Source organism: Strix aluco, chromosome Z (assembly GCF_031877795.1).
Source record: "Strix aluco isolate bStrAlu1 chromosome Z, bStrAlu1.hap1, whole genome shotgun sequence".
Lineage (NCBI taxonomy): Eukaryota > Metazoa > Chordata > Aves > Strigiformes > Strigidae > Strix > Strix aluco.
This window is the reverse complement of record NC_133971.1, coordinates 32,501,376-32,513,538: the sequence shown is the minus strand read 5'-3', so window position 1 is coordinate 32,513,538 and position 12,163 is coordinate 32,501,376. Positions and strand designations below refer to the sequence as shown.

The following is a 12,163-nucleotide window of genomic DNA, read 5'->3' as shown; positions in this document are numbered from 1 at the left end:
TAGATATATGTTCACTGTTAAGAAGTGTAATAGAGAACAGAAATAACAGAAGTAGGCTCAGTAAACAGTCAGAATCGCCTGTGTTAAAAAACCCTCCACTCCAATATTTCTTGTTGGAACTCAATTTGACAGAAATTAAGAACAATGCATGAGAATGATGACTACTTCAGAAGCTGTTTACAGAGAAAAAGCATCTCTGTGCACTCTGTCCAATTGTTGTACTGTTAAAATTTTATTTTATTTTATTTTATTTTATTTTATTTTATTTTATTTTATTTTATTTTATTTTATTTTATTTTATTTTATTTATTTTATTTTACTTTATTTTACTTTATTTTACTTTATTTTATTTATTTTATTTTACTTTTAAATATCTGGTATTTCAAACTTTTTTTTCAAGTAGAGATTTTTTTTTATTGAGGGAACCCTGTATATTCAGACTGATAACCCTTGGACAGCACAGAATTTAATTTTCTAATTTCTCCTAAAACTAGTTTAAACTGAATTTTTGAGTTCACTGAATCATTTTTAATAACTACATTGGAAGAGATGGATAGTAATCCGAGAATTATAAGGCAATTGAAGAACTTCTCAGATAAAATGACACAAGGTTGCTTTAAAATACAAAATCCCTCAGCTGAAAGCAAGTATCCAGCAGAAATATTTAGATTTGTTTATGATCTTCTATAATATCTTCATTATTGCCCCTGCCAAAAAACATGGGACCCTTTTGATTAAGAGTTGAGAGACACTACCAGAAGTAGTTCAGTTCATTGTCCAGGAGAATCTGACTCCCGTAAGGGTCAGAGTAACAGAAATAGGATGAAATTTAATAGTTCAAAAGGCAGAATCATACATTTCAGGGCTAGTAGCCACTGTTGTCTGTTCAGATTTTGTAAGCTAGAGATAATGAAGAAAACGAGACAGTACCCAAAAGGACTAATCAGATGAGGGACTATTTTTAGTAAAGAGAGAGAAATACTAATGCCATGTTCAAAGCACTGACAAGAATCCACCTATTCTCACATGTAAATTTAGTTCTTTTTAAGAAAAATAAAATAAATTGGGAAACAATTACATCTGAATAACCTTAGATTAGAGAATTTATCTTAAGTAAAAGGATCAGAACAATTTATTCTTACAAAACAAAGTCAGAGAAATTAAATTACTACTGTATAGAAATACAGCTGGGAAGAAAATGCCACACAAGGAGTCAAAGGGCAGTATCTGTCTAAGTACAAATGTAAGTGCATTGGCCATGAACACACTCATCCAGGAAGCCAGTTTATGACCACCAAATGACAAACACTCAATAGCAGCCTTCAGACAGAATAGTTAGAAATTGGAGTTTGTTAAGAAATGTTACACAACTGTAGCAACTATAGAAAGTCATAAAACTCATTTGTCCAAGAATTTCCCCACCAGTCCTATGTTCCTATTTTAAATTGATACAAAGGAAACAACAGAATGCCTTGAAGTTCACTATTGGTTCAAGTAACCAACCAAAAGCCTGGAAGTGCAATTAACCTGTTTCAACACCATGAATGTCCTTTGACTATGCCATAGTTTGCCTCATGCTTCCCTTATCCCTGGCTGGAGAGTATCACACTGAATTATCACACTATGACCACAATGAAATAGGCAGCCCTATACCAGGACAATTCAGGTGTTTTAGTGTGACAGGTTTGTCTAGATTTAGGGAGGTTATACTTACTATTTCTATAGATTTTAGCTTTAAAAAAAAAAAATGCAATTGAATTTGTATAAACTATAATTTAAAAATACTTTCTTCAGAAGATTTGGCTTTATTTCAGTCATTCTCCACATGATAAGATGTGAGGGATGAAGTGATAAATTAAAGTACAAGACCCTGGTGCAGCTCTATGACCAGACTAGTTTGCTGTAAGGCACTAGAAACCTCTCTGGAAGAAATCAGCTGTTGAACAAACTGGTTCTGTCAGGCTTTAAGGCATGATAGGCATATTGTTGTTGTATTTTTTTTTTTCCTAAATTTAGAATTTTCCAGTAATTGTTGCATCATTTGATGGCACATTGTGCCTACTGTGAGGAAAAACTAGACAAAAGAAAACTATTTGTCTTTTGTGTTTACCTGATTTGTCATGAATACTGAAGCAGCATATTGATCCATGTGCCAGGAACTTATGAGGCTGGCAGAATTTTAAAGTGGTGGTTTAAAAGCAAAAGTGAATATTCTGAGACTTCCATATGCAGAACTAGTCCTGCAATAGAGCCTAAAACTATTCTGAAACTGAATATCTATTTTAGTGAAATAATGTCCACTGAAAGACTAATAAGTTTACATTCTCTCTAGACAAAATTTTTTTCAGGTATGCTGATATTTTTGATAACCTGTGTATTCATTTTAGTACTTAAAATTCAGATTAGACCATTGGATTCTCACTCACAATGTTTCTTCAAATATATTCCCTGGATAATTTTTTTCCATGATGTGTTGGTGGATAATTATTCTAGTTAATAGAAAAGAGCATGCAAGCTGCTCCCTGATTTTTTTTTTTTAAAGCTAATCACCTGTAATATTTTATAATTATAACCTTCTTCTCTAGAAATTTTTAAATCACAAAATACATGTTCGTGCAAGTAATGCAGAAAAACTGTGTTTAGAAGTATACTTTCCCCTGAGATTATTTTGTTACAACTGTTTCAGTTTGAACAGAGATAACACAGATAGCAGTGGCTGCCTAATAGATGTGTCAAATTCCATTAACATTATGATTAATTATCAAAACATAATAAAATCAGATTAATTACCAAAATATAATAAAATCAGCCAGTTTATATTTTTAGTCACCTGTCAAAAAAAGCTTTTGTCTCTGAATCCAAGTGTGCATTAATTTGTGCAAGTGCACAAAAAGAATGCATAAATTTATTATATTGAAAGTATCATAATGGCCAAAAAGAAGAGTATTATATATCTAGAAATAGGAAAAAATTGCTAGCCTAATTAAGGTCTTAACAGCCTAATCAAAAAAACCCCAGGTATTTATTAGTCAAGTTACAGCAATGCTCACACGTTGCAGTCCATATTAATACAGTGAAGCTTTATAAATAACATAATGAAACTTGTTATTCAAGAAAACTCACTGGTACCTGTAGCCTTTTCACCACTATACTCACTCCTTCAATTTCACCCCATGTCCTAAGGTTGACACTTCAGACTCCTTGAAAACAGAGAAGTAGTGTGTTATTTTGGTTAGCAAGACCTTCTGTCTTGCCTAGCTCTGCTCCTAATTCAGTGTATTGAAGAAACATGAAACTCAGAAAGATGTTTCCTTTTTTTTTTTATTTTTTAAAATTTTTTTCCCTATAAATGTGCCATAACAAAATTTTAACCGAGAATTTCAATACATACTTTGACTTTTGCTTGCCCAAAGAAACTGTGGGTAAGAATTCCATGATGGCTTCTTCTGAGTAAAGCTAATTTGCCCCCTCCTAATTTTTTCTTCCTGTATTCTGTCATTCTTAATCAATCTCCACTGTCAATACTGTGTATATCTTTCTCCGTTAACCTCGTGGTTTTCTGAATATACTTACTGTAATTTTCTAGTTACTGTTCTTTCCATTTCTGGAAAGCTATTTCAGTTTCAACTTTAGCTTGTCCATTTCTTCATTGCACCCTTTGAGGATCTCTCTCTTCCTACAGTATTGTCTTTTACCTGCTGACTCTCAGATCCATCTTGTCTTCTCATTGCTGATCCAGTTCTATATCTATGTCTTCCTGTCTGGAATTTTCTTCAAAAAATTTAGTGATAGGTTCAACACACCACACATTGAATAGCTTACCTTGCTTTTAAACTCATGTCCTTCTTCATTAGCATCAACTGTGTCAGTAAATAGACAGTTGCTGAGGTTTTCAAATCAGTATTATGTTATGTCCTCCCCTATTTTTGGATTTCACAACTGAGGTTTGCCAAATCCTTCAGATTTCAACTTCACATTTCCTCAAAAATATCTCCACTAGTGCATCCTCAAGGCACTGTGTTATTTATGCCTTCTGTTGATATAATGCTCTGCTATCCGGCTTTTTTTTTCCCTTCCCTTCCCTTCCCTTCCCTTCCCTTCCCTTCCCTTCCCTTCCCTTCCCTTCCCTTCCCTTCCCTTCCCTTCCCTTCCCTTCCCTTCCCTTCCCTTCCCTTCCCTTCCCTTCCCTTCCCTTCCCTTCCCTTCCCTTCCCTTCCCTTCCCTTCCCTTCCCTTCCCTTCCCTTCCCTTCCCTTCCCTTCCCTTCCCTTCCCTTCCCTTCCCTTCCCACCCCTCCCCTCCCCTCCCCTCCCCTCCCCTCCCCTCCCCTCCCCTCCCCTCCCCTCCCCTCCCCTCCCCTCCCTAGTCTTAGATGCCCAAATGAGCTACTCAGGGTTGAGGGTCCTTCAGAAACTCAGATTGGATATAGACATCTTCCACCTGTCAAATTTTGATTCTTATCCTTTTATGAGACGTTTGATTTTTTAGACAATCCCCAGCCCCTGGACCCTGGTCCTGTGTCATACAGGAAGGATATAACTCTCCAAAGCCACAACATGTTCCTTACCTTTGTGCTTGGCTGTCTTCCTACCTTGCTTATCCTCTGTTTCTTTCTTAGAGAAAAAACCCAGTCTTTTCCCTGCTTTCAAGATTTCTATTTTTCACTGGCTACTAATGGACCAATAAAAAATTGTTTACCATTCTTCTCTGTTTCCAAACATCTTTTCCCATGCATAAACATGAACAACATATCAAAAGACACTGGGTACCAACATATTAATGCAATAGGCTCCTGAACTTTTCTTTTGTTTTACATAGCAATTGATGTGAAGCTGCAGAGTGACAATTGATGCGAAGTAGTGTTTCTTATCTAGCATACCTGTAATCTGAGTGAACTACTAATATTTTCAAATCACATATCTGTATCTTGTTTTCATACATTTGTTTTCTACTTTATACATACTGTAACTTATCTTCTTAGAAAAAAAATCACCTTTTTCTTTACTGTAAACATTGTCTGATGACTTGTGGATAACTGCATGTAGCAGTAGTGTATCATATTTTTGTTTAAGCCTTTTTTTCCCTTCAGAACAAGAATCTGATTTATAGTCTTATGCAATTTTTCGGGGAGGATTTTCAACTTGGTAACTGCACATATGGAAATATTACACAAACTAATAATGTATCTATTCTCAATAACTTGCACCTAGTTGATTACACCTATAGGTAAGGAGTGCATCAGTTTGTTGAAAGGAGCAGATGTTAGGTTATAACACATTTGAATAAGGTCTGCCCAAGTTAATAATTCTGAGGTAAGATTTACTGGCAGATGTAACATCTTCTGTTAGATCAACTGATACACTTTGAGAACTCTTTTTTGATCATATAACCCCATATTAATATCTGATAGAGAAAGTCTGAATTCAGTTTCAAGTAGATTTTGACAACTATTAGCTGCATCTGAAACAAGTACTGGTTGAGGAGAAGGAAGTTGAGTTAGAAAAAGGAGACAGTACCATCATCAGTCCCATATTTCAAAGACAGATCTCAGAAATTACCGTTTCTGGACTGTTGAACATTTTGTTAGGAATGGGTGGAAGGGAATTCTAGTGTCATAAAATCAGTATATTTGTGGGTCCTGTCCATAGGAATTGTGAATTTTACTTCTATGGTTTGTCTTTGGACTGCCTTGAGAAACAAATCCAAGAAGTCAGAACTCAAGAAAAAGTATGAAAACTTTTCTTTCATAAGTGTCTTTTATCCGCTGTCTGCTTGAATTAATTCTGGCTTATGTTGGTTTTTTTATTTTCTCCCATAGTTACCATGAGGGTATTTAGTGGATTGTGTTACACTCTAGAAGGTATTTTTTAGAATCTAAAAATTTTAATAGCTTTGTTCTTCTCAAATTTTGAATTTGTTGCATTGATGTTGATTGTTCCAAGATATGTTTTGCTAGGTCTATATCTGTGAAATTTGGCAGATATAAATTAACCTTCTAGTAGAATATCTTTCATCATTTGGTTTCTTTCAGTGGAGACTTTAATTACTAAAGGGCAGTTGAGGGAACAGCTACAGCAAGTGATTTCTGAACATTCTGGGAATTTGAAGTCTTCACATATTGCAAACATGAAGATAGCTGCATACTGAAGAAAATGTTTAAAAGGAAGTAGATAGATTTCTCTTTGCTGTACCTGAGGATAACATTAAAGGGAATGACAGGCTATGGACCTACTGATGGGCAACATGCTTTGTGTTATTCCAACAGAAACTGGATATAAAAGTTGCAATCCGTATGCTGCTTCTTCCAGATGTTTTCTGTTCAATACAGGGAGAGTGTCAAATGGCATATTGCCACCCTGTATCATCAGGACCCTTGTGCAATATTAATTATAATACTTGGCAATACAAACGCTCAGGGTAAGAGCTTTTGTCTGTGGTTTGTTGTACTCTTTTAGTTCCTGTACACTGAAACAAACCTTGAGGCAGTTGGCAGGTGGCATCAAACAGAACGGATCTCAAGCCGCTTCATCTTCCACTTGACAAGTAGACCATTTCACATCAATCTTGTGGTTCAATACATTCAGAGAAAGTTTACAAAACTCTTCTGTCCTGAAACCTCTTGATCTACTGTTGCTATCTGGCCCTATATGTAAATTACTATATTGAAGATACCCTTCCTCTTATTTCCAATTTTATTGTAATTTAGCTACAAAATAATGACAAACTTAGGGTTCAGTTCACCTATATAAAACTTGACTATTTCTGTTAAAGTACATGTATTTGTCCTACTGAAAGGTGAAAACAAAAGATTCAAATCCATTTCATTACACTGTGATTAAATAAAATTATAAATATCCTGCTGTTATGTTACACTATGAGTTATTTCAGAATAATAAAGGGTCATTTTGAGTATCACCAAGAACTATGAATTTCAGGGAAATGAGTTCTGAAAATACACCAAATAAGAACATAAATGTTTTGTAAAATACTGTTGGATTTACTGGTACTTTAAAATACATTTATTTTCAATTCTTAAATAGTACATGAGACCACGTTACTTCCTACTAAAACAGTGTAGTGTTAGTCACTTACTACGGAAACAGTTGTTTTAGTTCAGAATAAAGATGAAACTTTAAGTGCATGTAACCAGTGAAAGCACTTTGCCTGCACATTAACAGGAACCTAATCTTTATAGATTTTTATGACTGCAACGGTGAGTGATACAAATATTAATATGTATATTATGTTGCAGTCACTCATGGAATAAAGTCTAATATCCTATCTCTTCAAGTTAAAGTTGTCTATGAAATAATAGGTACAGATGGCCTTAGCTTATAATTTTAGACATAGAAAGCATTCAAAAAATTAAATTATCTGAAAAGTATCTTTTTTACTTTAAATAGAAATGTCTGGAACAAATTAATTTGTTTTAAGGATTTATATATAAAATATATTAAAGTCTAGCTTACAGCTTCATTCAATCTTCATGCGATAGATTTTTATGTCTAACAAATTTGACCTTTTTTTTGTAGCACTTCAGCGTAATGTTGTCTGACTGATATATCTGAGACCACAATATTAGGTTGTACATATATCTTAATTGTTAGAATTAATTTAACTTCAACATCAAAGCATTCCAGAAGCCAAGAAAAGATTGATTTATGAAAAAAATATTTGGTGATTTTATGATTGAAATAAATCCCCCCAAGATTAAGGAAGATAAACTAGAGAAAAACAAGGATGTACATTAGTTTCCAGTTTTATTCATAAAAATTCATAGAACTACCTAGAATTCATAGAACTGTGAATTGTTCCTAGATAGGAAAATGGTTTTCCAAACACTCTCAGTTGTATATTTATTATTCTGAGAGACAGTCTGATCTTTGCAAGAAGGGCAGAGAATCATAATAATAAACCATAATATTGAATGTTGTTCTTTAGGCCATTCACAGGCACCATCTGTCTCCCCATTTGTTTAAGCTATGGCAAGGTACTGACCTCTGAAGGTGTACTAGGTTCTTCCAAAGTTAGCTCCAACTTTACCCTGACTCTAAACAAGGTATGCAAATTAATATACTGTAGCTTTTTTATGTTGGCAGCATTGCACTGATGTTAAGTGACTGTGTGCACAGTAATAATCTAAGCTGCATCTGCAGCCAAAGACATCTGCCATTTCACCTTCATTGTGAAATTCATTAGGTGCCAACCAGTCCTTTCAAACTTGCTCCTATTTGAAAATTACTTTATTCAACAGAAAAAAAAAAGAAAAAAAAAAAAAAAAAAGAAAAGAAGATTCTTGATGAATTCTGTGATTGGAAGGATATAATACTGTGCATCAAACTGAGATTGTCACCTTCAAATAAACAGTTGAATTTCAGTACTTTTCCAAAGCATAGAAGGTCACATTTGTGGTGGAAAATTACTATCTAGAACACTATAAGAATGCAGTATCCATGAATGGTAATGAAAATTTGGTTGGTTTTTTTTTGGGTTTTTTTGTTTTTTTTTTCTCTCAACTGCCTTAATTACACGGTTAGTTTGGCTTTTAGTGTACATTTATCTGGATAATAAAGGAAAAGTTCAGAATTTGGCCTTTCATTGATACAAGAAGCGGTGTACAAAGATGAGTATGTGTAAGAAGTTGAAAATGTTCAACAGACAAGAATATTATACTCTGATACTCTTTTCTCTCTAATATTTAACAGAATAAACATCCAAAGCCCCAGACTATGCCAAGTACAGAGACTAGTGAACTAAGAATTAGCAGTGGAAATTTTTTGTTAAAGTATTGTGAAAGGTGTATATAGAATAACATCCCAAAGACTTCCATGTGAGAAGTGCACTGAGAATAATTGATACTAATTTCAAAATATGATAGATTTGTCAGATGATTATTTATTATTATGGTAAACTCACAGTAGCAAGTCGTGTTTCCAAAATGGAAATTCAAAAGTGTAAGATCAAGAAATTATTTTATTAGGGTGTTTTTCAATTTCCCCAGGTGAAAAATACCAATTTACATGGCATCATTTAACAGCACAAGATGCAGGTGAGAAAAAAATATATCTGGCAAGAAAACTGAAAAATCCTGAAGAAGTGTCAGTTGCACTGGATTTAGAATTTATTTTGAAAACAATGTGTCAGTTGTGTGTTTTTTGATATCTTTTCAAAACTACAAATTTATTTTTTGTTTTGCAAAACTTTAGGCCATTCTCTTTCATATTTATACTACCATGATTTTCAACCAGCATAGTCTGAATAAAACATTTCACAATAAAGTATGTTTTTAAGAGATTAATTTTGACCTTTGGGCAAGTTTCTCACCTTGCTCTCTCTGACTATCTATTACTTGCAATTGGGGGCTTGGAATATGCAGAAGGATCATACTGGTTTCTAGTTTTTACTCATTGGCAAAATTTTTCAGAAATATTTTTGAAGTTCTGAAATATAAATCTGTACATACTCAGTTGTCATTTGTAGAGTCTGACAGCTAAGTTTTCTTTTTTTCTGTCTAATCTGAACATTTGTTTTTTTCTTATAGTACCAATGCAATGATTAAGAGAGAGATGATTCATTCTTAGATGACCAAATAGGATCCACCCTGGGATACATAGGGCTATAAGTGTTTCCCTCCTCAAAAGTGTTGAAAGTCAACTACTATCCTCTCTCTGGGGAGCTTGCCCACTTTTCACAATCAGCTGACGTTTTCTGCTAAATCAAGAATGCTACTTGATGCTTTACTATAACCCACTAAGTGTTTTATTCCTTGGTGGATGCAATTTATTCTTCAAGACATTAATATGATTGAGATTGGAAGTAATGGGAAATGATCCCGTATTCTCCTACTGTGGTGAAAAAGTGAAAACATAACTTTTCTCATTATTTGCTAATTAGTTAGCTAGCATTATAGGCAATGATCTCTCTTTTTTAGTCAGTGTACTTGAGACATTATAGCAATTCTTTCAATGTTCTTGGCTGACTTCATGACAGTGCTGTTTACAGTCTACTAAGTTGCTCAGGGAGTCAACGTTATTTTGTCCAGATTTTCATAGTAATATTAAAGTTTGTTTCATCCACATGCTTTTCAACCTTGTGACTTCTTTCTTTACAAACTTGTTTTCTTATTATTATGACTAGTAATGTTGGATAGAATTGCTAATGTTTACTGTGAATAGTTTTATTCGTTTACATTTTCAACTTGTGCTATGTGTCAAGGACAGCTTCCATTTCCCACTTAACACTTTGTTCTCGATACGCAATTTTGACATAAGAAATTGCCTCAAATATGCAGACTTATGAATAGGTACTTTATAATTCCGAAATATTTTTACGGCAGTAGTATTAACTAGAATTGGTCATTCTTCTTGTAAAATGCATAAAATACAGCTGTCAGTGGGCAAATTTGTCTCATATGCTCTATATGTCCTTTTTTCCAGTATATGAAAATCTATAATTTAGAAAAAGTCTGTTCCTACCAAGTAGATCCTAAACTGACACGTGCTTAATATTAACCAAATATTCAGTAAGATACCTCACTGGTCAAATTAATGCATGGTTGATAAATGTCCTACTGTATAGTCTTTTTCTGCTTAAGACATCTTGTCTCAATCCTCTAGTAAGTGGATCTAGTTCGCTAAAAGTGTAGAGTACATTTTTCTAGATCAGTATTAGTGTCATCCTCTACTGGCAGTCCATTCAGGCAATGCAGTGCTTTTTGATGTCTCATCCACCCTAATTTTGCTTAAGAGATATTAATATAATAGTATAAAAATTAATTAATCCATTGCAGAACTTAACTCTTATCTGTAGAACGTTATCAAGAAGAAGAGTTCAGTGAATCTTCTATACACTGTCAATCCTAAAAATCCTTGAGCCAGAACTTCCATCCTCTAACTGCAACGGAACTAAAATGACTAAAGCTTAATGAAGGCCTATGGAACACAGTGGTTCCTTTATCCTAGCACTGTATTATTATACCATTAGAGACAGTGTGTAACACTGATTCAGCATTTATTAATTTACTTCCTATAATTAATTTTTAAATCATACGATGCCTTTCAGTGAAAATTATTATATGAAGTAATAAAATCCTATTTTGGATCTCATATTCCTGGCATTGATTTTACTTGATCTCTGAAAAGATATACAAAATCTGGAGGAGGAATACTTTTTTTCTGGTTTGTTTTTGGGAGGGGGAGGGAGGGCATTTTGCTTTGTTTTTACCATTGAGTATTATTGATCGACAACCACTAGTTTTATCAGTAACTACTTTTCTTATCTTAGAAGACTCATGAGAACTGTGAGAACATCTCAGCATTCTCTAGAGTGGAACTTTCTGAAAACTTTTAAAGAGTATTTTGATGTGTTAGGTGAAGATAGGTGTGATTCCTCTTGGGCAAGGACAAAGACAGACAAATCTCATCTGAGATAGATACATTCTTTAAATATGAATCTCAACAAGGTATGCTAGTTGATGGTTTTCTGGCACTGTTGACAGAGAATAGCTTCATAGGATTCATTTTCTTCCATGTAAAAATATCATGATTGAACCATGGAATACATCCATATTTTTAGAAGTATATAACATATATGTCTTCATATCTGTGTCAGATCTTTATGCAGATAGCTTTTTCCTTCTCTGAAAGAGAAATAAATTGAATTGATAAAGGTTTTTTCTTTCTAAATTCTGTTCTGGATATTCCCTAAAGAGACCTGACTTCATCATCCATGCTTGACTGTTTGTTACCAGCATTCATAGTTGGTTGTTTCATTGGGTTTTTGTTGTTTGTTTTGATTGTCACCACTGTAGAACCTATATCTTTTCTGCAGGTATGCTTCTATAACCAAAATAGAATATTTTCTAGAGGATTTCCATACCTGATTCTGTTTTCATTTACATTTATGCAACCCAAGTGAATGCAAAGAACATTATGTGTTTGAGGTTGAAGTCTATCTGCAGAGATGTGATAGTAGTAATAGCCCCATTAAAAATTCAGATTTGTATTTCTGGGCAAACTTTATCTAGAATGATGTCAGTAAAACTTTCCTGGAACCTTGTAATGCCAATTTTACACAATCATTTCTCAAACTGTTTTATAAGCATTGTAACTAATGTACAAACATTAAATACATGCATGCATACACACAGTTGACATATTCAGAGT

At 33.8% G+C, this 12,163-nt stretch overlaps 1 long non-coding RNA gene across 2 annotated transcripts in view; it reads left to right on the top strand.

Annotated features, from left to right (window-relative positions):
- LOC141918564 (uncharacterized) overlaps positions 1 to 12,163 on the top strand; it is an 846,297-nt gene that overhangs the window by 658,611 nt on the left and 175,523 nt on the right. The window lies entirely within an intron of this gene.